This window comes from Solanum verrucosum, unplaced genomic scaffold (assembly GCF_900185275.1).
Source record: "Solanum verrucosum unplaced genomic scaffold, falcon-dt-bn FXZP01000050.1, whole genome shotgun sequence".
Lineage (NCBI taxonomy): Eukaryota > Viridiplantae > Streptophyta > Magnoliopsida > Solanales > Solanaceae > Solanum > Solanum verrucosum.
In genome coordinates this window covers 2,912,063-2,938,554 of record NW_026020020.1, presented here as the reverse complement: position 1 = coordinate 2,938,554, position 26,492 = coordinate 2,912,063, and positions in this window count along the sequence as shown.

The following is a 26,492-nucleotide window of genomic DNA, read 5'->3' as shown; positions in this document are numbered from 1 at the left end:
AATCTGTCATTGATTGTATACTTATGGTACGACAAAAGTTAAGCAAGACACACATGTCTTGCTTGTAATCATTTTGACCATGGTAATAATAATATAATTTCCTCCTTGAAGGAGATGCTCACCATACGGATGGTGTCTTGGAATATGTGATAGTACACAAAAATAATTGTAAGCTCTAACGAGTTGTGAGGAATAATATTGGGGTTGTAGTAAGTCTCAAAAGAAACTTTTTAAGTTATAGATGAATTGAAAGAAATATTGAGACTATAAATAGTGAAAAGATTTAATATCTTCAGATTACTACAACCAAAGTGGGTTATAAATATTTATATAAAAGAATACCCATTTTTTCCTCTTGTTTGTTGCGCACAAACATGGACATGCTGATGAATCATATGCAAAAGTAAATTATAAGTGTACTGGAATAAAGATCAGTTGGCGTGACCGGTTGGCCATTCCAATTAAAATATGATGCAAAAATAATTGAGAATTCACATCGTTATATACTGAAGAAATAAAATATTCTTCAAGAATTTTGTTGTGTTGCTTATTCTCATAACAAAATTATCATTGTACCAGCTAACGTTGGGATTGTATTCCCTGAAATTATTTGGAACATATAAAAATGTGAATATGGGTCCATTCACCTGCCATGTGGATCGTTTGCAACTATATAATAGATGCATCTATGCGATGGTTACATGTGCTTTGTTGTCAACTTACAAAATGGTGTTTGTAAGTTTGTTTGCTCGAATTGTTAAATTAAGAGTAGAGTTCTAAACTATGAAATTATACTGATAATGCTGGTTGGTTTAGCATAAATTGTATGCCTCCAATTATAGTTAAACAATTAATTATGAGAACAAATCTCCCAAAAAGAAATTTGGTATGAGATGAATTTATTTAACATGTAGCAACGCTTGTATGCATCAAGCCAACAAAGTCCCCCTATCAAATTGGTTCAGGGTTAGGAACCAAATAATTTTCATCTAAAATGTTGAATGTGCGGTTATGATTTTTATTGCTCCACCACGCACAAAGATGAATTCCCAAATAAGGTTGGGATGAATGGTAAATTTTCCAACATTAGGGGGAGAGATGATTGACAGCTAAAATTATGTGTGAGGTTAATTATGATTTATCCATATCCTCGTTAAAACAAAATGTGAACTTGAAGTTCAAGTGATAATTCATTTGCATAATGTTGAAAATTGATTGCTAGATGAATTTACTGACCCTATGACACAATTCAGCTGCAAATGCTCCAATAAGAAGTCCTTGAAGGACAGAGTCTATGATACATCTGAAGCGTAATAGACCAATCGGTTCCAAATGTAAAATTCCTTGAAGAAGTAGAGGAGCAATGATCAATATGGTCATAATAATGAGGCAAGTGCTATAAGAGAGCACCACAACATAACACTTCATCAAACCTTGGAAAAGGTTAAGGTACCTGAAAAATGATGACAAATGAAGAGACCTTGAAAAGTTATGTCATATTGGAATCCATATTCAAATAACCCGTTGACGGTATCTTTGATATGAAGTAGCACTCAATGGTATAAATTGTGACGTGGATTTTGTATTCAAATCTATCATATAGTGTGGACAGATAAATGATTGGCTAAGTAAAATGCATAATTCAAGTTCACTTAGAAAAGTGATGTTCTGGATTGATAGTCCATAAATCAAGGTATAATGTCAGTGGGGTACAAATAAATTATTATGCGATGGTATAACCGTAAGATATCAAGTACGGCTTGTGCCTTGGGGCATGAAGGTTTGTCGCAAGAATCCTGACATTATTGGAGATATTTTCGACTATGGTGGATGCAACGAGATTTGTTTTGATCTGGAAATAAATGAAAACTTGAATGCATATAATGAATAATTATCTTGTCTAGCTAGACAATATTGAAGGTTATATGAAAATCCTTGAAGCAATCAAGGTGTCTGAAATATATAAAAGTTTGGAAGAAACTTTTTCAATAAACCTTCAAGAATCCTTATATGGATTGAAATAATCAAGGAAGAAAAGGGTACAAAAAGAATGACTATAATTGTCCTTGCATTTTTATGAAATGGTCAGGATCTGAATTTATTATAATAGTTGTGTATGTTGATGACTTGAACATTATTAACACTCTTAAGGAGATTTCAAAAGCTATTGAGTGTTTGAGAAGGGAATCTAAAATGAAAACATCCTAGAAAGAAAAAGATTTGTCTTGACCTACAAATTGAGAATTTCACGAATGAAATATTTGTCCATCAATCAACATACATAGAAAAGTTTTGGTGTGATTTTATATGGATAAATCAAATTTATTGAGTACCCCAATGATTATGAGATCATTTGACATAAATAAAGATTCACTTTGATCTCAGAAGAAGGATGAGGAGCTTCTTGGTGATGAAACTCCATATCCTAATGCAATCAGGGCACTAATGCATCTTGCTAACAATACTCGACCAGATATCTGTTTTACAGTAAATTTACTAGCAAGATTCAGTTCCTCCCCAACAAAAGGACATTGAAATGGTGTTAAGCACATACTTGAATATCTTCGAACGACCATAGACATGAGTTTTTTCTATTCCAAGGAATCCAAGTCAGAACTGATTGGTTACGCAGATGCAGAATATTTATCTGGTTGGCATACTCGGTCTGAAACATGCTAATTGATTATATGTGGAGTCACAATAATATCTTGGTGATCAATGAAGCAAACGTTGGTAACCACTACTTCAAACCATGCAGACATAAAAGCCCTCCATGAAGTAAGTCGAAAGTGCGTCTGGTAGAGATCAATGACACACCATATTCACGAAATGTGTGATTTTTCTTTGAAAAAGAATATACCAACCACAATGTACGAAGATAATCAACTGCAAATGAAAGTGTCCATAGGATGTTTGTTGCTATGAACAAGTTGAATGAGAAACTTGCAGTTACGAGGTCACGAATAGAGTGATTTTCAAAAATGTATTCGTCCAAGTTCAAAGCCTCATCATATCCATGAAACCAGAAAATGATTTATCAGAAAAGAGTTCAATCATGCAACATCTTCGTGAATATGATTTGATCACAAAAACATTGTCAATATTTGAGAAGTTTGTATATAAGATTGGATGACATCATCATAAGAAATTAAGTGATGTTTTGATCAGGGGGAGTATAATACGTGTTGCTTTCAAATTTTCCTTGACCGAGGTTTTGTCCCACTGGGTTATCCTGGCAACGTTTTTAATGAGGCAACAAATAATGTGTATCAAAAGATATGTGTACTCTTTTTCCTTCACTCGAAATTTTTCCCATAGGGTTTTTTCAAGTAAGGCTTTAACGAGGAACATAATCTATGGATATCTAAGGAGAAGTGTTATAAATCCATTGCATTGTAACACCCGGAAACCAGTAGACTAAACTAGAGCCTTATGTGAGGGTTCTAGAGCTTGACGTGAGGCTTAGAGTCGTAGTTATGACCTCCCATACTTAGGATGAAGGGTTTAGGGTTTAAAGGTCAAAGTACGACCCCCAAAGGACCAACTAAGGGTCCTTGTGGAGGACCCTAGCTTTGTTCCCAAAAATCTGCCCAAGACCTTGAGCTACGGCAGGACCCACCCCGTGGGTGGGTCCACTCCCCGTGGTCTGGTCTCGTGGGTCAAGGGGCCAAGATGAGGAGTTCCAGTAACTCAATTAACGCCTTACCATCATGGGCCGTGGGTCAAACCACGGTCCGTCAGTGAGGGTCGTGGGTGAGGCCTGGAAACTGCCTATTGGCGGTTAAGTCTAGGGGTGTTTTAGGGTTTTCCATTTTTAGTAAGTATTAAGTGAGGTCATTTTAGCCTATTTTTAAACACATATATGAAGTTATTAGACAATTAATTAAGTGAATCAAATCATATTTTCAACTCACCCAAAGAACCCAATTTCCTCCAAGAAATTATCTCACTAAAACTCAAGGAATAAGAAGAATGAAGTTGGAGCTTAGGGTTTTATTTCACGTATCAGGACACTTCATCCAATTCTAAGTGTCAACGATCGTTAGTCAGTAATATAACCCAGTAAAATAAGTTGGGGTCGAATCCCACATGGAGTGGTACGTGTTTGAGAATCAATACGAAAGTACGAATATGCTCAAGTCAATCATAGGAATAGACATTATCAAATAAAAACATAATTCAAATCAGGGGTGACACGAATGTCAAATAATAGGGGGGGGGGGTTTAGAATGTAATTATCAACTTCTCCAGCAGCAAATATTATGAAATAACAATAATGAGACGGGTTCTTGGGATGTGATTCGATTATGGACTACTGTAGACAAATGGGTAAATGCAACTGTTAGTAAATAGTTGTACATTAGTGAATAAGTTAGACTATAGAGGAGGTAAACTTTCTCTCGAATAATTTACCCCGAACCAAGTCGGTTTCTCTCGAACACCAACAAGCCAGCAAATAACAACAGCCTACGCCTTAGTCCATTCACTCTCTCGAGCTGAATATGTGGAAAAGGGTTTAGGATTCACTCTCTCGAGCTGAACCCATGACAACCCAATATCCACAGATCATCAATTCAATAATTTTGGTTTTAAAGCCTCTCTCTCGAGCAAGCCAAAAACACAAAGGTAGGACTGCATTTGCAACTACAATCCTTTAATTTTAACCACAATTAATGATTGAAATCACTTCTAAACAACATTTATACTAACAATTAGCAATACGTATCAGCTGAATAAACCTATAATCACATAATCACACCCCAAGAATTGGGGTTTTAGCTAGACATCATAAAAAGATAAAAATTGTTACCAAATTGTGTTTCCATTAATTGGGTAAGATTAATTTCGTCTTTACAAAGGTCCAAATTGAAGAATTTCAAAGACACACTTCCAATTTCTCAAAAATGGAAAACTTCAATTCTTCAAAGCTAAGGAAATTAAGTCTCAATACTCAGAGCTCAAACTCAAAAATTACTATAATGAATGTTCAGAATAATTTTTGTTTTAAACATAATGTTTGAAAATGTATTTATAGTCACTAAAAATATGCTGCGAAGGACCATTCGGCGCAGTAAGTCGGGATCGCCGATCAGTTTGGCGATCCGCCCTTTGGTCCTTTCCATCGCCCTTTTTGCTTTGGCCTTCAACATCCTCAAGTTCTATAACTTTGGGAGATCCAGCACTGCATTACAGAACCACTTGGCGACCCACCGACTGCTCCTTTCTCTCGCCGACTTGATTTTCTCCTTCAGGCTTGGCACACTAGAATTTTAGGTGAGATAACAGCCATTCGGTGACTCGCCCAATGGATTAGGCGATCACCAGGCCTTCTTTTCTTTGTTCTTTCAACATCGTTGTTCCTTTTGTCCATTATTGTCCATGCTTTGTTCCTCAATCCTTATACCTAAAAATCAAGGGTTTTACATCAGTTATTGGCACAAAATAAGCATTTGAGGACACTAAATCTATCCAAATCAAGCCCTAAATGAGTCCAAATTGTGGACTCATCAACATCCCCAACTTAAACTTTTGCTTGTCCTCAAGTAAAACTCAAGTTCAGTTGTTCAAAAAGGATGTCTCAAACTGTGCTACACAAGACTCAATCAGGAATGCACACAAAGAGACTCAACTTACTCATGCAAGGATCAATTTTGCACTCAAGGATTCAAGTTGTGACTCACTGTTACCAAAGATTCTCAAACTCACACTACTTGCTCAATTGCAAGTTCAAGCTCAACAAAGGTGCTCAAATGCCCTTACACAAAGAATGATTCCATATTCACACACAATGGTTCAACAAGTTAAAGCTTCGGAATCACAATCAACACTCACACTCAGAAAGATGAACACAATGCATGATTTCACCCATAGGTTTTCCCTTATTTTCCACTCAACACTTATTTCAGCTTATTCAAGATCAAAAAGGTCTTTTTCAAGGCTTGTAACGGGGATGAGTGTAAATGTATGGTCATTTAGGCTCAGTGGCTTCTATCCTCATGAAATGTGGTATGAACAACACTTCCTTTCCTTTTCCTCATCATTCTAATTTATGATCATAGGTCACCCCATTATTCACTTTCCATGGAATACCGGACACCCCATTTTCTTTGCACTTTCACAACTTTTTTTTTCATTCTTCTTTCCTTTTTCTCTTTTTTTTAATATGAAGGGGTTCCATCTTTTTCAAAACCATGGGTAAAGGGGACTCCTTTGCACTTCTTGATTTACATTCTCTTTTCACCACACCCCCAACTTAGGCTTTTGGCCTAAGTTGGCTATTCACACAAACCACATCTCATGAGGATTAAGGGTGAAGTGATAAAGAAAGTCACAATTTCATCAAGTTTCTTCCAAGGAAAGGCTAAGGATCAAAAGGTGTTCAAGTGAAGTTCACACACTCACAAGGTAGGCCACAAAAGAGGTATAATGTCAAATTGTTTCACCCTTTAAAATTATTGCCTAAGATCATTTCAAGAGCTTGCATCACTTAGTCAACGGGACCAACGGGGAAAATTTTAGGTGTCATCACACATGATTCATGGTAATCTCATCACACAAGGCATTGACACCAATGTCAAACAAGACTCCACACTTTCGCTAGTGTGGAATGTTCATCACAAGAGACTCAATTTGATAACCGGCTAGTCACAACGAGATGCAAAAACTTCACATATTGCGTGTGCAACTTCATTTGGCCTTATCGTACCCGGATATACATTTTTGTTCTATTATGAGCACTATTCAAGTAATCGATATTGATCAAGACAGATACTCAAATTTGCAAGAGAACAGCCACATTCAAACACAAACAAGAGGTGGCACAAAATTTTTCAAAATGGGTCAAAAAATCATTTACAATTAAATTAAGGAGCCACAAGCTCAAGCATCCACAAAATACAATGCCAAAACAATCAATATATGAAGAGAACAATAATCACAAAAGGTAGGCCTCACCCCCCACAAAACAAAGGATATTTGTCCTCAAATGCAAGCAAAATATCCAAAAGTCAATAAAAATAAGACAGAGAGGGAGGTAAAAAGGAATCCTATCTAAACAATTTTTCCACTGGTCGGGCATCAGTGCCCGGTGTAACACTCTGAACCTGGGCATCAGTTCCCAAAGTCACATCAACAGTACCACCAGCCCCACTAGGATCAGCCAAAGGTGTATATTCCAAAGAAGTCTGCACGACTTCATATATCATGGCCTCCTCAGTCTCTATAAGGCCCTCGTAAGAAACCTCATCAGCAACCCCAAGCATCTCCTCATCCGTCTCCACCTCGAACTCAGGGTCAGCTACCTCCTCAACTCGAACATTATCTCCAGTGGTAGCCGGAGGCATATTTGGCTCAACTAGCACATCTGGGATCTCCTTTATCCCAAAAATCATAGACACGTCAGTGGACTTCAACTAGTCCACATCTCTCCTCAGCGCAGCAATAGCGGCCTTTAGAATCGTCACCTCCTCGGTGGCCCCTTGGCCACGCTCGCACACTACTATCCTAGCCCCAAGGGAATCAATGGTAGCACTCAAGGGTGTCACAACATCAACAAGGGTTGTATGAATCATGCCTGGAATGGAGACCTCAAGTCTAACGGCACGGCGATCAGCAGAATGTGCTAGCTGCCCCATCCGTAGTAATGCAGCTTGAGTGAGCAGGGATCGGGAGGCAGAAGCAACATCAAGACGAGATCTTGGAGGCAATGAAGTAGCAGAGGAACTTGGAGTATTAGAAGGGACAACACTAGAAGTACCTGAAGGCCCAGGGGCTGGAGTAGGCAAAGGTGCCTCTACAGGTAATGTGTCCGTACCCACAACCGGGGAAGAGTCCACTGGGGTTGCCTTCTTTCTCTCTGCCTCGTCTTTCAAGTATTCTGCTTTGATCTTCTGGATGTCAGTAGAAGATGTGGGAATCACTTACACATCTTTCTTCTCATCTATAGGCACCTGAGCTCGTCTGTACAACTCAGTGATCAACACCGCAAAGGGAAGGGAAGTCTGGCGCTACTTGGCCCTCATGATCATCTTCTGTGCCATAATCATCCTCTGATTTATCCTCGTCTCATCAATGATGCAACCCAGACATGCTACCTTGGCATGGTGGAGAATCGACTCATTCTGGGATGGCATGATAGTATTGCTGATGAAGCAAAACCAGAACCTTGCAGTTATGTTTAGATCATTCTTCTCAATCGGTGCTCCAATCTCAAGCCACTTGGAAGTACCGTATGATATTAGCGGAGCCAACCATTTCTTCATGTTTTCAGTGTCTTTGTCTTGATCAGATGCTGGCAGTCATCATCAATACGTGTTAAAACACCTAAGACTGCATTGATAGCATCGCTATCACATTTCACCTTTCGGCCTCTGACAACCACATAGTCAACTGGCTTGAATTTGGCTGTCGGCTTCTTTCCTTGTGATATCAAGGCACTGTAAGCACTATAGAATTCTCTGACCCAACTCGGAATGTACATGCCACGAGGCTTGGTGAAGAGCTGTAATTTGTGGAACTTCAGGCAACACATAATCTTTGGATATTTGTCGATGACTCCATCAGTGGACAACCTTTTTCCTTCAATGATTGTCCTCAACCCCTCAGTCTTCAGTCTGTTCATAGACTTGGGAGGAGGGATTTGTACGACTGGAGTATGAACCATGGCTTGTTCTGGAGCAGAAAAGGGAGTGGTGGCTTGGGGAGTCCTTATCCTAGAAGGATCATTCAGCCTCTTTGAATGTAGCTCCGCTCTCTAGGCTGCTAGTAGCTCCTCCTCAGGCTCAAAATTTGCAGCCTAATGCTTCTGGTGCTCACCCTCACTTTCAGAGGTGGTGAGGTGAGTACCATAGATGCCGACTCTGTCGGAGCTGTCCTCCAGTGAAGCAAGTGTAAGTGCATTCCCTTTTATTTTTCCCTTCCCACCTGCTGTGGGAAGTTTGGTGGCCTTAACATTAGCTGCAGTTGCATCCTCGTTGATTTATATAGCCTTGGCTCCCTTACAAGGTGGCATGTCTCTACCGAACACTTTTGGTCTAGCCATGTTTGTAAAAACATCAAAAATAATTAGAAGTAGTTCAATCAAATGCACAGAAATATAGTTGCAGATAGACTCGCCAAACTGGTCAGCGAGTCGCCGAATCGGTTTGGCGAGCTAGATCGGGCTCGCCGACAGGATTGGCTCAATAATTCCCAAAAAAATTGGAATGTCGGTGATGAAAGGGCCTTTTGGTGAATCATCGACAACATTCGGTGAGCAAGGACTAGCCCACCGAAAGTTAGAGTGCATTTTTAGGGGTTAGGGGCGCAAAAAGGGCGATCAAGAAGGACTTTCGGTGAGTCGTTGAGTGCACTCGGCGAACTCAAGCTTCTTACCGAAAGTTACAAAACCCAAATCAAGATTAATCATGAAATTAAAGGCAATTAGGGGAACTTTCGGTGAACCGCCTACTGATTCGATGAGCTCGACCCAGCTTGCCAAACGACCCAACGTGCCTACTTTCAACCCCGACTTCCAAATTCAACCACGCAGCCCCCGAAAACAAAATCAAACTATGCACCCATACAATTAAACTAAGACCCATTAAACCCATGTCCCCGAGATACTCAAACTTCTCCTAATTTGGCCAAATTTTGCCATATGACGACTTTTTCCCATAGGAATGATGTCAACCGCTCCATCATTGGGCAAATTATGTTATTTGCCACAAATACGGGTTACTTACACTTCACCCGACTAGACCCAATAATCATTTCAGCACACCCAACAATTTTAATCACTTTTAAGGCACAAGAAATTCGGTAATTTAACATCAAAGGCATTATAGGCAAGATAGTTGAATTAAAATAGGCACACACATATACATTTACGAACAGAGAGGCCCAGCATACATCACTAAGATAAGAGATCAATTCATAATAGTAAAAATTACTAAAAATAAATTCGGGGTTCGGAAAACCAACCTTAGAAGCTGAATAATCAAGTTGAAAAGCTAGGCGGCAAAGCAATCCAACTCCGAACACAAACTTGACGACTAAAAAGTGATAAAAATGTAAAAATATGGAAAATATTGTGTGGGTGTGAGTTTGGGAAGTTCAAAAGTGAGGGAAAGTGAAAGAGTTTGAATGTTTAAACCATTGGCCTTTAAAAACCATCCAGTTCTCGCCCTTTCGGTGACATAAGTTTTGTTCGCCAACCTACTCGGTGACACGCTGAGTGGGCACTTACCTCACCGAGTTTTACAGAATCTCCAGTTAATGTGGGGGTCCAAACGACGGACTAGGTCATGATTGCCGACTTGGTCGGCGCGCAATTGCTTCTAGTCTCGCCGAGTTTTACAGACTCCAGTTTCAAAATGTCTTGAGTCCAACGGCGGTCCAAGTCGGGTTCACCGACCTCTTCGGCGAGTCACCGACTAGAATTTTAGCTCGCCAACTTGCACTTTTCAAACACGTTCCACACTTTGACCTGCACAATCAACACACCATTATTTTAAACTCAAAAAAGAAAGCATATAAAACATTGGGTTGTCTCCCAAGAAGCACCTTAGTTAATGTCGTGGCACGACGCAAGTCCCCACTTAAGTTTCATTTGTGGGGTTTGTCTCGTTTTCACAAGGCAACCCACTAGCTTGTTGTGGGTAGAAGCAAGACAACACCTGGTCCATTTAGGACTCTAGAAGCTGAATGAACATGGAATGAGAGGTTGTCATCTGATTTAGCATCAAGACATTCTCTCTTATCTCTCGCAACACTTTGTCGTGTTTTTTGACTTTGTGAAGAATGAGTAAGAGCACCTTCTCTATTTGTCCACCCTCAGGCTTCATTATACTTTGACGCTCGTGAGGGGGAATGTACCTATCTTTTCTTTGGTACATTACTTCCAGTTCCTTAACCTTTTTCGCCAAGCTATCCCGCTGATCCAACAATGTGGCGGCGTATTGCTCCTTCTATGTCTCCTTGTTGGTCTTGGCCACATAATCAAGGAGTTGGGTTGTTGTTTCATAGGATTGTGGTATCAAACAACCCGATGAGAGTTGGTCCACCACTATTCTATTTTCAGGGCCAAGGCCCCTGTAGAAGCATTCCAAATGCATTTTATCCAGAATTTCATGAGTTGGGCACTACTGCAATAGGGCCTTGAATCTCAGCCAAAACTCATGGATTGACTCCCTCTCCAATTGTCTAAAACTTAGGATGTCATCCCTAAGAATCATCATCCTCAAAGGAAAGAGGTTTATTTGGTCACCGTTGCTACAAGACGTGCTCCTTTCTTCTGTTCTAAACAAGCAAAACAAAAACCAAAACTAAAAATAAGTAGCTTCAACTATGACTATCAAGAACAAAATTCAACTTAACTAAAAATCCTCAAACAACACCACTCCCCGGCAGGGACGCCATTTTGATCTCACGTATCAACACACTTCATCCAATTCTAAGAGTCAACGATCGTTAGTAAGTAATATAACCCAACTAAATGAGTTGGGGTCGAATCCCACAGGGAGTGGTACATATTTGAGAATCAATAAGAAAGTACGAATATGCTCAAGTCAATCATAGAAATAAACATTATTGAATAAAAACATAATTCAAATTAGGGGTGACACGGATGTCAAATAACAGGGGGGTTTAGAATGTAATTATCAACTACTACAGCAGCAAATATTATGAAATAACAATAATGAGACGGGTTATTTTGATGTGATTCGATTATGGACTAATGTAGACAAATGGGTAATTGAAACTGTTAGTAAAAATTTGTAAATTAGTGAATAGGCTAGACTGTAGAGGAGGTAAAATTTCTCTCGAACAATTTACCCCGAACAAGTCGGTTTCCCTCAAACACCAACAAGCAAGCAAATAAGAACAACATACGCCTTAGTCCATTCACTCTCGAGCTAAATGTGTGGAAAAGGGTTTAGGATTCACTCTCTCAAGCTGAACCCATGACAACCCAATACCCACAGACCATCAATTCAATAATCTTGGTTTTAAAACCTCCCTCTAGAGCAAGCCAAAAACACAGAGGTAGGACTGCATTTCCAACTACAATCCTTTAATTTTAACCACAATTAATGATTGAAATCACTTCTAAACAACATTTAAACTAACAATTAGTAATACCCATCAGTTGAATCAACCCATAATCACATAATCACACCCTTAAAGTTGGGGTTTTAGCTAGACATCATTAAAAGATAAAAATCGTTACCAAATTATGTTTCCATCAACTAGGTAATATTGATTTTGTCTTTACAAAAGTACAAATTGAATAATCTCAAAGACCAACTTCCAATTTCTCAAAAATGGAAAACTTCAATTCTTCAAGGCTAAGGAAATTAAGTCTCAATACTCGGAGTTCAAACTCAAAAATTACTCTAATGAATGTTCATAATAAAATTATTATTTTTAAAACATAATTTTTGAAAGTGTATTTATAGTCGCCAAAAATGTGCTACGAAGGACCATTCGGCACAGTAAGTCGGGATCGCTGATCAGTTTGGCGATCCGCCCTTTGGTCCTTTCCATCGCCCTTTTTGCTTTGGCCTTCAACATCCTCAAGTTCTGTAACTTTGGATGATCCAACACTGCATCGCGGAACCACTTGATGACACGCCAACTGCTTCTTTCTCTCGTTGACTTGATTTTTCCTTCAAGCTTGGTACACTAGAATTTTAGGTGAGATAATAGCCATTCGGCGACTTGCCCAATGGATTAGACGATCACCAGGCCTTCTTTTCTTTGTTCTTTCAGCTACCTTGTTCCTTTTTCCCCATTAGTGTCCATGATTTGTTCCTCAATCCTTATACCTAGAAATCAAGGGTTTTACATCAGTTATTGGCACAAAATAAGCATTTGAGGATACTAAATCTATCCAAATAAAGCCCTAAATGAGTCCAAATCGTGGACTCATCAGGGTTTCAAAGAGCTAGGGTTTTCTTCTCAATTTCGTGAGGATTCTTCACCAAGGTATGGTAGTCCTTCATCCATGGGTCGTCTTCATCCATGGAGTCCCTCCAAACTCAATTTCAAAGATATAGATTTCCCCAAAAAGTTAGGGTTTGACTTCAATCTCATGGATTCCTTTCAAATTCGTTTTTTAATGATTGAATTATGTTTTATTATGGATAAATTGATGATTTTATATGGTTTTATGTTGAATTCCCCAAGAATCCATGAATTCCCCTATTTTCCCAAATTGGATCTCAGAGTGTGGGCATTGATTGATGCAAGTAGAATATTATAGAATTGTGAATGTAGTGAATTGATTATTTGAATCATGTTATTATCCATGTCTAATGTATTAATTCTAGATGTGTTGATTGAATATGATCTTGGATCCTTGAAGCGTGAAAATATGAGAATTATGCATGATTATGAGATTTCTGTATGTGTTTTAAAAATACTTTGAGAGTAAGGTGATTATGTTCTTGTTGTGTGTGGTTGAAAGGAAATTCTCATTTACGCAGCTATGCATGATTATGATAATTATGTTGTGATGATTGAAAGGCTATTCTCATGAACACATAATGAACATGGTGGGAAAGGTTTTCTCACATACTGATGATTCTAGGTTGGAAGGTTTTCTCACCTAATTGAATATAATGTTAAATGAAGACATGGACGGTGAAAGGTTATTCTCATGCATGATCTAAGAGCTTTCCTAATGAACTCTTTTGGATTGATTGTCAAGTACATCATTCCATAAGACATGAAGCAAGTTATGACTTAGTAAAGTATTCTGTGGAAATTATGTTTAGCACCGAGTGGATATTGATATGAGATGGAAGCCCTCACATGAGTTGAGGCCGGTTTTCTGGGAGCAATCTCTTTAGATGGATACCCTCACGAGAGTTGAGCCCGGTATCTAGTAACAATCTCCTTGTCTCATAACTACATGCCCCCATAGGTTATTTAGCTAATGGTTCCACCTAAATCTAAGTTAATGGTTCTGCCTTAGGCAAGTAGAGCAACCGTTTTCGGTGTGGGCAACACCGGATTCCATGTTAAGCACACATGGTCTATGTCGGTTAAGGCTAATTCCCACAAGGTGAAGTCTAGTATGAACTATGACTACTTAAGAAGCTTTACTTAGTGTGGATGAGAGTATGAGATCTTATTCATGCATTCCACAAGTGTGCTTTGAGGGTAGTTATGGTGTGTTCCTCTTATGTTATGATTATTTATGTAATGAATATGGTTATGACTATATGTCAAGTGCATTTGATATGAAGACTACTTGTAATGATGTATGTTTATCTTGGATTGTTGCCATGAGTTATTTTCCTTGATATGATTGACTAAAGGTTAATGTTCCCTTGTCTATGAGAAATAAGCTAAGAATGAGATCAAAAGATGGTGAACATTAATGAGGACCTAAACTAACTTGCTTAGCATGGGTGGGATTATTGGATCTTATCCATGCATTGCACAAGCTTGCCTTGAGGTGCTCAAGAAATGTTTCTCTTATGTTATGTTGAACTAAATTGCATTGATTATGCCTATGGATGATATCTCTTATGCTCACTAGTTATGACTATTTCCTACCATTTTATAGCCCATGTCATATTATGATGTCTCTTATGCTTATGACTTGTGTTTTTACAATATCTTCAAAATAATGATTTAACTTAGCAAATGGCATGCATTCAACTAAAATGTCCCTTTTAGCATGTTTTCAAGGTTTTTATGCATGACTATCATAGTGCATTTTTGTACTAACCCATATTTTCCTACATTTTCCCAAGTGTAGGGTCCAATTCTTAAGGTGGTTATCATTTGGTTCAAGCTTGGATTCGACTATTCTCCTTGCTTGTGGTGAGTCATCATGATTCGAGGACGGGAGTTTCACTTTGAGTTTCATTTCTAGTAGTTTTTCACTTTCGGACTATGTTTCACTACAACAAATTCGATTATTAGGGACGAATAATTTCGTCATTTATAAATCAAATTTCGTCACTTAAAATCTTGTGTGATGAAAACATTTTGTCAGTCAGTTGTCAATAAATGTGTGTCGCTAAAAGTATACAAATACGATTTAGTGCTTCGTCACTAAAAGTATTATATTAACTACAAAAAGAAAAATCGTCTCCAAATGCATTAATATTTGTGACGAATTTATTTGTCATAAAAAGTATAATTTTTTTTTATAGTTAATAGTATGTGTTGTCACTAAAAATGTTATTACTATCGACAAAATTATGTCATCATGAATTATTTAGTTCAATTAGTAATGACATTAATTGTCTCTAAAGTTATATGTATTTTGTAGTTGAACAAATGTAGTTTCGTCACTAATGACTACTTTTTATATACGAAAAAATATTTTGTCCTTAAATGTATAAATTAAGGACAAATTTATTGCTATAAAAAAAAACTTAATAATTTTGTGGTTAAATCGATCATTTTGTCACTAAAAGTTTTATTTTTACTAACAAGATATATTGTCATTATAAAGTATCACGATTAGTGACAATTACAATAGTCACAAAATAAAAAAATAATTTGTATTCAATAAAAAAGAGGTACTAGGACAATATATTTTTTGTCACTAAATTTAGTCAACTTGTAATGAACTAATTTATTTCGTGATGAAAACATTTGTCTTGAAAAGTTTAATATAGTCGTTACTAAAAATTACTTTTGCTGATAAAATATTTTTTCACTAATTACAAATAAATAATGACATTTAATTATTTTGTATTGGTAATATTTATTAAATTAGAGTGGCATAAATTTAAAACTAAACAATAAAACATGGTAGATAATAATAAAATTCAGCCATGATCATATAATTAAAAACAACTAAAATTATATTGAGATAATATTTCATTATAAACTCCTTAAATAAAAGTAACATATGTCCAATAACAAGAAAATCTAACTGAAATATACTAAATATTACTCCTAAACTTAGACAAATAATTAAAAGTTCCTTCCAAAGTAGCAATAATGTGGTGACACATAGCTTGCAATCGATTTTGATTCAATTCTCCTCTTTTATACATGTGAAAAAAGAAAATAAAAAAAAATTAAGAGTTAATTTAAAGTATTTATGCTAAGTTTAAAAGTAAAATATACAACACAATTTGTCTTTCATACGTTGTAAGGCACAGTTTTATAAGATTATTGGATAGATGGTCCTTGCTATTACAATTCAATTTCTTCCATCTGGGAAGAGTTCTATTCAGTCTCATTTTCAGATACGACAACTACTTTTCTGCTAAGACTAATATGATTGGTTGTAAACTATAATAAGTAATAATAATAATAATAGGATTTATGCTCGTGGGGTGGGGTTGATGTTTACTTTTGATTCATTAGTTTATCCAAATGGACTTCATTTTGTTTTAGTTAACAATCAGTACAAGTGAGGCTTTGCTCTCATGGTTTATCCTACTTACCAAGCATAGTAGTTCTATTATGATATAAGCAATCAATTTATTTTGCACTTCTTTGTACCAAGTTACTCAGCCCTATGTATGTTCCTACAAAGCATTTGCTTCAATAAAATTTCCTATTTTAGTCTAAGACTAAGACCCAACCTCTTTACAAACTATATGAAGTATTTAAGCTAATAAACTCATTAGTTAATCTCTTGCTCAGTTAAGTTACTAAGTAAATATGCTTATAACTACTTGAAATTCAACAGTAAAAAGAATCACCTTCTATCATGTATAACCAGAAAGCTTATGTAGATAGCAGCTGGTAGTGGAGGAAGATTCACACCAGGAAAGAAAAAATGTGACGTTGGCATATGCAAGATAGGTACAGGCTAACTAAGGGAGGTGAATACTCAATCATAAGGAGCTATATTGATATTAGAGGGCACCACCACAGTTCACATATTGCTGAATTCATTTGGAGTGCAGTGGCTCAACCTAAACATAGATTTATTCTATGGTTAGCTGTCCAAGATAGACCGCTAACTAAGGAAAGGCTGATGAAGATGAACATCTCAGTGGAGGAAGTTAATTGTTGTTTATGTGATGCTCAGAAGCTGGAGACAGTCAAACACTTGTTCAGTGAATGCCCATGGATCATTGAGGTCAACCGGGGTGTTGAAATATGGACATGCTTGCCTTTACAACTAGGGGAGGTGAAGGAAGTAATGCTGAAAATTAAAAGGAAGAAACGAAAGTAGTTTCAGAAACAAGTGATAGGCTTGAGTTGCGGGGCAATGATCTACCATACTCAGAGAGCCCAGAACTGATTTTTTTTCAAAGGAGTACATATACAAACAGTTGAGATACACAAAAAAATTAAGAGGGAGATTTTACATAGAATAGAGATACTTAGTTCATCAAAGAGAGCTTGCAGATGTAGTGTTTTTCTACAAAGGCTGAAAGTGTAACTAGTTTTGTGTCTTGTTGGAGGCTTGAGATGAAGTTGTTGTGCTCAAGGGCTCTTTAGGTGTATGTTTTCGTTTTAGTAATGGTAATGTTTAGATGGTTAACAAAAAAAAGATAGACATTATATTTCTTTTGATCTCCTACTCTCCTCAAGTTGTTGACTACCACATCATCTAGTAATGTACTAATTAACTTTACCTTTACAAAGTAACACACCTCCAAGACAACTCTAAGGAGTAATGAATACTATCATGGATAATAACATATCTCTAAAGTTTAAACATGAATTTTTTTACTACTAAGAACTCTAACAACAATTTCCAGGACCTTTCTTTGGAGGGTAACTGTAAAGCACACAAGGTTTTCCTAGTTAAATGATCTAATATGGTTGGACCAAAGCTGCAAGGGGGCTTGAAAATAAGGGACCATTGTGACACTTGCAGTATTTGGTTTCAAGGAATTGGTTGTCCTAATATGAGTTGTTTACAGCTACTACATCATATACATACTAAGACACCCCCACTTTTTGTCAATCTTCATTTTCTTGAATACCTATCAAACTAGTTCCCTCATATTACCAAATTTTGCTATCAAAAATTAAGAAAAAGCATACCAAACCATCACTCAATGAACAGTTACACTAGCAGCAAGCAGTAAGAGATTGATAAGGATAGCAATTGTAATGCTATAATGTTCATATCCTACTCACACGGTCTTAAAAGCTGCAAAATTTTGTAATAAGAAGGAAATCTCCTCTTAATCTCTAGCTACTAGCAATGCTTCCCTCTATATTGTATTATATCATTTTCTACACTTTTTCGAGTAACATTAGAAGAAGCTGAAATTTAAAGTATTGGGCATGTTTAATATTGATCTGTTTTAGGTAAGGTATTAACTTGTACATCATGATATAATGAATTTGTATAGACTACAACTTATTAAACATGAAGTTTGAGTTAGCAAAATAAAAATAGAAACACCTTAAGTCAGCCTTTTGATGGAGCACTGCATCATAAAATATTATATGCAAAGTTAGATATAAATGTTACATATTATATATTGTTAAAAAAAATCAAATAGAGAATATCATATAAGTTTGCATTACTTCTAACCTTGATGGCGATGAGCGAGCAAAGAGTTGTATCTTCCTAAACATGTCTTCTTGGCGTGCTACTACAGTGTCCAATTGAGAATTTAATGCTTTTATTTGTGACTGTTGGTCTTGAATCTGAGATTGTTGGTCTAGTATCCGAGACTGTTGGTTTTCTACCTCAGTTTCAGCTGCATTTAATCATTTCTGTAAGTCATGTTGGGCACTAGCAGCTTCTTGTTTCGCCTTTTTGAGAGAGTATTCTAACTCTTCCATTCTCCTTTGTGTAGCTCTTGTAGTATTAGGTTTTCGACCATAACCGAGGACTTTTATATATCCCGACTTTGTACGAAGAACAGTATCCACAATTTCATCAATAGTCATGGAAGACTCTCCCGAAGTATATATATCTTTCAAATCAATCATGTTGTTCTACATAAAAATATGAATACTATTTAAAGGAGAAGGAACAAATTCAGAAGAATATTAATCAGACAAAAGCAATGTGTATATGAAGTAAGAATATTAATTTCTTACATAATGAGTCTCAGCCTCTAGAGAAGACCATCCTTTTTCACTCGTATAAAGAGTACGCTTGTAAAACTCGATTCTATCAGGCTCTACTCATTCAGGTTTAGTCCCACCCTGTATAATAAGAAAATAATTGAAATAGTACTAAATTTTTATTAGATAAAAGAATAAAAAGGGTATAACTTACCATTTCAGCACGAGCCGCTACAAACTCTTTTGACCCCATGAAATATTAGATTTAAGCTTAGTTCTATTGGCCTTGTTTAAGTCGCATCATTTCTACAAAAAAAAAATAGAAATATTGTAACTTTAATAACAAAGACAATAAAATAAATCTAAATTACCTTACGATGTGGATTGATCCACATTTCACAAAGCCTATTCCAATTTTCGGGGGTCAACTCTGGCACTTCAATTCTACGAGCTTCTTCCTTGGAGTGTGCACTTTCAAATAGTTTTTTTAACTTGTAACGCCACTGTCTGCTTCTATTTTTCAGGATATCCTCGCAACTATCTTTCACGTAATGCTCATCCAAATTAATCTCAAACCTCTCCTAAAAAATCAAATAAGCTTTGAAGACACAAAAAAATGATCAAAACCCTTGTTATATTAAAATAACAATCATCACATCTCCTAGCATCATAATTAACTTCAATCTCACTATTTTTTTTAACTATCTAAGCTGCATCTTCTTGATATCATTTATACAATCTCTTAGTTTATCAAAAAGTAATAATAATTATAGTTCATATGTGAGTACTCTAGATCCATATGGAGTAAGCTTTTACACTAACAAGGAGAACCTAGAAAAATATTTAAATGGGCTGAAGAGTTGAAGTAGGCACAAGCTAAAAGAAAAGCTCTACTACTTTAGTTTACAGAATGTCCTTGGCGGCATAAGCTTACAATATTTTGATTGAGATGAATAAATTTGTGATCCAGGCTGAAAATATTGATCCACAAGTTTCTATCTTCTTTAGAAACTACTGATCCACAAGCATCTTCTTGATATCATTTATATGATCTCTTACTTTATCAAAAAATAATAATAATTATAGTTCATATGTGAGTATTCTAGAGTCATATGGAGTAATCTTTTACACTAACAAGGAGTACCTAAAAAACATTTAAATGGGATGAACAGTTGGAGTAGGTACAAGCTAAAGGAAAAAGCTCTGCTGATGTAGTTTACAGAATGTCCTTGGCAGCAAAAGCTTAAAATATTACAATTAAGATGAATAAATTTGTGATCTAGGTTGAAAATACCGATCCACAAATTTCCATCTTCTTTAGAAACTACTGTTTTACAAGCATCTTCCGGATTTCATTTATACGATCTCCTACTTTATCAAAAGATAATAATAATTACAGTTCATATGTTAGTACTCTAGAGCCATATGTAGTAAAATTTTACACCAACAATGAGTAACTAGAAAAGCATTTAAACGGGTTGAAAAGTTGGAGTAGGAAAAAGCTAAAGGCAAAAGTTTGTTGTAGTAGTTTACAAAATGTCCCTGGCAGCATAATCTACATTCATGTTGAAAATACTGATCCACAAGTTTCTATCATATTTAGAGGATCCCTGAGAAATAGTTTAGGAAGGAAGCTTGAAGAGATGAATGTATACCCCTGGTTGTTGTTTTACTAGCAATTAGTTAAGCTGATGTACTAGTTGTTTGTTTTAGTAGCAACCAGTACGCCCCTAGTTGTTGTTTTCGTAGCAATGAGTTGAGCTGATGTACTAGTTGTTTGTTTTCTAGTTTATTAATGGTTGAAAATACTTACCACAAGTTTCCATCTTCTTTAGAGGATCCCTAAGGAATAGTTTAGGAAGGAAGCTTGAAGAGATGAATGTATGCCCCTAGTTGTTGTTTTAGTAGCAATTAGTTGAGTTGATGTACTAGTTGTTTGTTTTCTAGTTTATTAACTATTGGTAATAAGATTCTTATTCTTTTAAAGTTAAAAGAAAATATGAATCTCACAGAATAAAGAGAAAGAGATCAATGGTGAACTACTACTAGATATCAACAGAGATAGATGTAATCGAAGAGTTTGCCAAAAAAACAAAATGGATGAGTAATAGAAGTATCCGAAAAGGCCTTAGTATAATCACTACCATGTAATAAATTTACTAGAGTACAAAATCCTTAAGTGACATCTAATTAGTGTTGCATCTTTGTCCTCTCTTGTGAGCGGCTTCCACTTGTTTGGAAGCAATAGAAAATTTCGGGCAATTATCCCTAACTCATTGGATAGTATTGTTGATTGATCTAGTTTAGTTGACCTTCCTTTTCCCAGTGGAATTTCTATTTTCATCTTCCTTCCCAAAGTCTTCTTCATTTTTTCAAGACCTTTCCCTCTAGTTTTGCCATGACCTTTATTAAGTCTAGTGAAATCATCTGATGAAAAAGTGTCTGTTCAAAACACCACCTAAAATCTAAAAAGAAATAGTACATATGGCAGTAAGGCATAGGATGAAGACTGGAACATCGGGAATTTTGCTTTATTTTGTTGTATCTTAAGAGACAACAAGGTCAAGAAATTTATCGAGAAACAAAGACAATGTAGGAGAGCTAATAACATCTATTTTGATCATTTAAATCATTCGTTGATTATAAGTTTCATGAATTACATAAAATGACATTGAATTCTAAAAGTATAAATCAGAACACCTATTCAATATGAAAATAGATTCAAATTATACATATTGACAGAACAAGTACCTTTAAACACCTATTTTGTTTATGTCATAACGAGCAACAGAGAGCTGGCCAAAAATAAAACAAGTCTAACTAATACAAGTTATCATGAAGAAATGATTATATGAAATCTGTGACAACATTTTCCACTTCTTAGAGTCAATTTTTGTAGCCTATGTAGTATATTGCCAAAACAAGTCAACTACAACTGCTCATACAAATGTTCAATGGATTTCATGTTAATTAAGAAAAGATAGTGATTATGAGTGATATCATGAAGCAGTTCTTTTGAAGTGTAAAAATAACTACATGAGTTAAATCCACAAATTCACATATCATCCGAGATTGAATAACTTTCACTAGAGTGAACAAAATCAATTTCATTTATCCTACTACTTCATTTTCCCAACAGCATTCTCACAATCCTTATATACTAAGCTAATGTCCATATCTTTTCTTAGAAGTTTAACACTAATAGAAGTTCCAATAGGTAACATTATCGATTCCAACTTGGCCAATAACTAAATAATTTAATAGTAATCAATATCATAAAACATATTACCTGTATTAACAACATGAATAAGGTTATTTGATTCATCCAATGATTGAGTATCTTGAGTCGTTTCCCCTGCAATTGTAGTTTGTCTAAAGACACGTCCACCCGGTGCCATTGATTTGCAGAACTCTACCAAAACACAATATGTAAATTTAGTATGTTCATAAGATATAAACTCAATTGGTTGAACAAAAATAGTTATACAAAAGCACCAACTATTGACAACTAATGAAAAATCTAAAAAGAACATAAAGTATCAAACTGGAAAGTCTCACACACGTTATTTATTAATACGAGTTTTTTTTTATCTTCTTGTCCAAATATTAATTGAACTATCGAATCATCACTAGCGGATTAAAGAACCAGTATAACATATCAATGATAGATTTATGCAGGAAATGTCCAAATTTCAAGGCAAAAACTTTTCAGAAAACTTATATAAGCTAAAGTGTTAAGAAAAGGCTGTGGATCTGATAAATATTGAGCCTCGTGAAGAAATGCCTATTGGTTTCAACAATTACTATATGAAGACATATTCTATTGAGGTGTGTAATATCCCAAGTAATTATACATTGATGGTAAGAAAAATCATCGAGACAAGGTAGTTTGTTGTCTCATTACCAAATCTGCAAGAAAGCTTAGTGAGGAGACTAGGCAGTAATATATGTAGCCAGGATTCCATAGCACCCCAAAGTTCCATTGGAAAGCCACATAGCTCATCTCAATGTTCATCCTCAACATAATGTAACGACCGCAACCGTCATTATTTAGGATAAATAATAATCCGAGAAAATCTGGGCCATTGCCCCACCACAGTAGGCCAGATACTGCTAGGGCGGCGGCGCCAAGGCGGGGTACGTAGGCACCAAGGCGGGATAGGCGAGGCAGAACGTAAATTACAAGAAATCCTATTTTCTCCTCCTTCCTAAAATACCTAAATAAGTCACAAAGCTCAGAAAATCTGCTTGGGAAGGAAGGAGAAGGAGATTTCTAGCATGAGGATGATGAGATCTTGTGGATTCTTCCCAAATTAACCGTCATGAAGCCCGGAAAACCCGAATCAAGTCAAAACTCTGTGCAACTGCTTGGCGCCCAGGTAGGCTAGGTTTTTATGAATTGAGTAGTTATAAATTTGTGCTTATTACGTAATAAATGGAAATCAATGGTAGGGTTATGTGTAGACCTTCGTGCACCAAGTAAATTCCTTGAGTAATCACTAGAAATCAAAGTATGTGGGTTTATGCCTTGAGGAGAGGAATTGATGAACAGTTAGGGACTCTAGAATTGTTATCGTGGATACAATTGGTTCAAGAATAAGACTATGAAATCATGAATGGAACTAGATTTATGAATGTATGCTACATCATAAATTGGAGCGATTGAATTGAGGATTTATGATGAATTGTGACTAAACCCTAGAAACAAGCCTTAGATAATGAACTAGGCTTAAGTATGGTCAAATTAATGTTTGTATATGAATGTTGCATTGTGGATCACACTTGTTGTAAATGAGATCGGTGAACTATGATTTCCATGAAATCATGACCTAAATGTATGATCTGGAAGAAATACTTGTGATTGTGATTGTGATGTGTTGAATGAATCGGCTGCCACGTTCCGGCATAAATAACTTGGATTGGTTGCCACGTTGCGGCATAACTATGGGATCGGTTGCCACATTCTGGCATAACTAACTTGGATCGATTGCCACGTTCTGGCATAACTAACTTGGATCGATTGCCACGTTCCGACATAACTAACTATTTGGGTTTAGGTTCCATGAGAGGACCAATGAAGTGATATAAAATGTGAAGTTGTTCGTTGTTCGTACATATTGATGATATCGTATATGTTTGATATACGCATGTGATTTTAGTGTTGTATTGACTTGCTTATGTTTCACTTAGTGGGCACGTGTATGTTGGTTTATATTTGATGGTTCGTTGTAATAAGAGAATTTGTTGGGTATAGTGGAAGGGATAAATGTTCAAGAGGCAAGTAATAGATAGTAAGGGTTGTTCGCTTGTTGTAATGGCAAGTAGTAGAGGTAGCGTGTGTGATGAAATATGCTTAGGTGGATTTCACCTTGGGGGGAAGTGTAACACCCCATATCCGACACAGACCAAAAATGCAGATTTTAAAAAGTTGCAGTTGCAACTAACGGTTGCCAACCATGGACTGTAGGTCAGACCACGGCCCATGCTAGTGGTTTGTGGTTCACCACTGCAACCCCTCCCCAAACCCAGCTCAGAAAATCGACAAAGTCTCGACCCACGGACAGAACCACGATTCGTGGTCTCTATCCGTAGATCGAGGCCCCCTTTACCAAGCCTCTGACGCAAATGACAGCCGACCAGCACGGACCATCGTTCGATCCACGGTCCGTAGGTCTGATCGTTAGTGAAGGCCAGCAGCCAATTAGGGGGAAATTGCTAATTGGGTCAACTTCAAATGGTCATAACTCCCAGCACAAAAGGAATTATGTGTCCCATGACCTATTATATGATATATAATTGAATCCTCTTTCCAACGACACCGAGTTATGAAGTTTTAGTTAGTTTAAGCCTAGAAACATAATTAGAACTTACCTAAGTCAGATCATTTTAATCAAAACTTAGAAAGATTATAGCGTAAGAGGAGAAGAGAAGTCAAGAACCCTAGTTCAAGAATGCAGCAAGGTTCCATCATTTCCAGCCCTGAAATTTAAAGATTTCTCCGACAATTCATCACCAAGTATGCGGGATTTCACTAGTGTGTTCCTTTCACCCATTAGGTCCCTAGTTTTCAATTAGTTTCTTGATTCCCTTATTATGAATAGACCTAGGGTTTCTTAAATGTTAGAATTATTGGGTTCTTAGCTATTAGAATGATCCAAATCAGATTAGTATGTTAATATTCAGTTTATTTCATGAATTCCAGAACCCTAGCTATGTATTTATTTAGTTCTTAAATTACACATGCTAGGTAAGATATTTCAGTTATTCAATTATACATGCCTCAGTTATTAATGCATCAATATTAGTTTAATTATTGCTTACTTAGTTTGCATGTTCCGTTTGAGTTATCCAGTAACTTACATAAATTCAGTTATAATGTGTTAATTACTAAATCCATTGGGAGTAGCATAATACCGAGTTGGACTAGGGTTCAGCGTACCCAATAGTCCCAGAAATACTAGCCACGTATGTTGTAAGTCCCCTCTGTGGACATAATTTTAGTGATCACGCCAACATGCCTCTATACCTCTGGCAGGGTATATTGGATCCTCTCGATGGGGCATATACATCACACTCCACATTTATCTCATGTGGTTTTATTATCGGTTATTAGTAGCTCACACAGTTCAGTCAGATTCTATTGCATTGACCATGTATCAGAATATTCAGTATTCAGTCTCAGCATTGGTCATTGCATTCAGTTATCTCAGTATTCACTATTTATATCATGTTCAAATTATATCATTGCTTATTTGCTTTGTTCAGTTATATGTTATTTCAGCTTAATTCTATCATGCATGCTTAGTACCTTCCAAGTACTGACGCATACTCTGCGCTACATCTTCTCGTGATATAGGTTCAGGTTCTTTGCATCCATATCACGCTTAGATCGGTTCTCGATCATCAGTTCAGCAGCATCAGTGGTGAGTGCTTATTCTTTGAGGACCAGTGACATGTTTATCATTTTTGTACTTTTAGTCCTTTAGTTTTAGTTTTGATAGATCTAGTTGGGGGATGACCCAACATTTCTAGTCAATTTAGAGGCTTATTTCAAACATAATTAGATTCAACTTAGAATTGAGTTAATATCTTCTTTGTATTAAACTCATCAGTTTCCATATATCTCAGTTATAGTATATGGGTATTCCCCATTTTTTCATTTTATTTATGATGATATCTTCCGCATAGTTTTTATTATTCAGTTTATCTTTAGTATGCTCATGATCATGCCAGTAGGGTTAGCTTAGGTTCACTTGTGGTCCTAGGTCCCGTGCGTCTCGGGGGTAGCTCGGGGTGTGACAAACTTGGTATTAGAGCACTAGGTTTAAGAGTCCTAGGATGTCTGAAAAGCCGCACTAAGTAGAGTCCTTTTCATGGGTGTGAAGTGCACCACATCTAATGTGAGGGAGGCTACAAAGTGTTTTAGGAAAACTTCACTCTCTTTGTTATTCTTATCGTGTGTTGGTCAGATCTCCTTTCTAATCCATCGTTATGCGCTTAAGATCATGCCTCCCCGTAGAGCTAACACCATGAATGCAAACGCACCTCCT